Source organism: Monopterus albus, unplaced genomic scaffold (genome assembly GCF_001952655.1).
Source record: "Monopterus albus unplaced genomic scaffold, M_albus_1.0 scaffold534.1, whole genome shotgun sequence".
NCBI lineage: Eukaryota > Metazoa > Chordata > Actinopteri > Synbranchiformes > Synbranchidae > Monopterus > Monopterus albus.
Window position 1 is genome coordinate 4296 of NW_018128414.1, and position 2598 is coordinate 6893.

At 43.5% G+C, this 2598-nt stretch overlaps 1 long non-coding RNA gene across 1 annotated transcript; it reads left to right on the forward strand.

The window, feature by feature from the left end:
* Positions 1-326: 326 nt before the first annotated feature.
* On the forward strand, positions 327-2546 carry LOC109953027 (uncharacterized). The gene is made up of 3 exons (XR_002273841.1): positions 327-1205; positions 2297-2351; positions 2439-2546. It is a non-coding gene; the product is annotated as an uncharacterized LOC109953027 (long non-coding RNA).
* The last annotated feature ends 52 nt before the right edge of the window (positions 2547-2598 follow it).

Consider the following 2598-nt stretch of genomic DNA (forward strand, 5'->3'; position numbering starts at 1 on the left):
GAAATCGGTGGTCAGAAAGAATCCGGGGTCAGAAACAAGAATCACAAATACAAGGATAACACTGGAAAGTCTGCACGGAGTCAACAACAGGGCAGCTTTCTGGTGGAGGGAAAGCTGCTTATAACTGGGTGAAAACAGGTGGAACCAATTGAGTGCTGATGAAAGTAAAAAGTCCTAAACTAAGGTGAAACAGAAAGAGGAAGTAATGTCAAAATAAAAGCACAAGAACGGAAACAGGTGGGACAGAACCATGACAATGACATTAAACCACAGAGGCAGCTCGTTTGCAGTCAGAGCCTCCAGAATAAGAAGCAGCCTCCCAGAGGAAACAAGGTCTCTGAGTCTGGGTGTAACACGTTTCTGCAGGCTGGTCTTCTGGTCTTTGTACAAAGCTGACTGTTTATTCCTCCTGCTGCGCGCACACTAGTGTCACTTTGTAACCGAAAACTGTGAAACTCGCGTCCTGGCGCAGCTTTTCTGTGTTAATATGAAATTCACGCTGCTTTGAATCGACTTTCTGATCTGAATCTGTGTTTGTCACAACACAAACAGTACATGTAGTTACTAGTTTGGAGCCGAGTTCGATGCCACATGAATTAATTCATTATTAGAGGAAACAACCTGTTGCTCATCCAGACGTGGTGCGTGTGAGGGGAAAGTCAGTGGGGTTCAAACTAAAACTGAGAGTTCCTGAAAAGCCAGGCGGGGTTTCAAAGCTGAGATGGAGGAAACCAGTCTGACCAGAAGAGTCCACTAAACCAACTGGTGTGAGATGAATCAAACTCCACACACAGGACAAAGAAATGTGTTGTGTGTTTCTCAGCTGGTCAGAGTGAAACTTCTTCCATCTTTACTTCTGCTGCTTTATAACCTGCATTTTATCCAAGTATTGTAGTGAAATATCACACACACAGCCTGTCACCACTAATGAGGGGATTTCTAAGAGTTGGCCCAGGACGCATGAATGTGCTCATCGTGACTTTGGTCCTAAACACAACACGCCCATTCTGCAGTTCCTCTGTCTGAGACTTGTCACATCGTGACACGGACGAGTCAAAGTACAGTCCTGATGTGCATCTCTGCACAACTGGGCTTTACACACTTGTGAACATTAAACCAAAATGTAGGATATTTCTATATTTATCTGCACTGGTTTCTGTGTCGGACACTGTGATCTGCTCTGCTGAGGAACTATGATTGTACAGGTAAGAAGATGATGATGTCTCATCTATTTATCTATATATCTATCTATTTATCTGTCTGTGTCTAAACCTGCACGTTTTGCGTGTGTTCTAGTTTGTCAGTGTGTGGACATCAGGTCGAGTCAGGTCGCTGTGCACTGACAAAGATTTATAAAATATAGTGTCAATAAGCTGGGCCATCATCGGTTTTATTATTGGAGAGATTAAGAAAATTATTTTATTATTTATTATTGCTACAAAAAGTTCTGTTTCTAATTAAAACAGAAACTTGATATTTTTGAAACAAACCTCTAACATTTACTTCGTTGAATCACACTTGGTGTTTGCCAGATGTTTCAGTGAACGTGCTTGGACCGGTCCCGGTGTGAATATACAGGGCTCAGACCTGAGCTCTAAAGCAGCTCTCTGTACAGTTTGCTGCCCGTAGCAGTGGTCCATACGTCCTTTAACATTTCAGCAGTCACATTAAAATCAGGTGGTTTGTTAAAAACAACGCTGTTTCATTTTTGCCACTCAGTTTTATGGTGCATGAGAAAATAATGCACTGTTAATTGTTCTTGTTTATTTAATAACAAAAAGTACCAGTTAGAGTCCAGTTAAACTGGTTCTATAACCAGTATCAGTGAAAGTGGGCTGATAGTAGGAAAAACCTCAATGATTCCATTATAACATAACATAAACCACATCATGGTGGGACTGAATGTGGTCTTTATGTAGGTCGGTGGAGGCTCAGTGAGCTGATGATGTCTGAGGAGAAGAATCTGTTTCCTGATGTTTATCAGGTGAAGGTGGAGCCACCTGGTGGCAGAAACACGTTCCTGCAAACAGCGAACACCTTAAAATGTCCAGTGTTTCCAGAGACCACCAACCAGTAGGTTTGTCTCTAATCTGCCAGTCGACACCAGTGGTTGTAGTTCACAGAGTTTGTGGCGTTTGTCAGAAAAGCTTTTGGTCAGTGGTGAGTAACAAACAGGATGATGAACAGGATCAGGTGTTGTCATGACTGAATGAAGTCAGACTGGAGAGTTTCCTTCTTCCACCTGGAACTGTGACCTCCTGTGTTTCTGACTCTTCACCTGTGTCTCCTCTCACAGGACCAGATGATCTGCTGCATCCTGATGCTCAGCAGCCTGGTCTCCTCTGTCTGGGGTCAGTTTATTATCCACTAAGTGAGAAGAAATGATCCAGGTTGTCAGTCAGTGTGGTCCTCACTTTCCCTGTGTGTCTCCTCAACAGGAACATGTGTAGTGAAAGTGACACAGAGCTCCTATCAGGCAGAGGAGAACGAAGACGTCACACTGGAGTGGACGTTCACAACCACAGCTCACAGCTCCTCTAAGTCTCTCTCTATCTCCTGTAGCCTGCTTACTGTTCACAAAGAGTCAGTCCTGTTCCA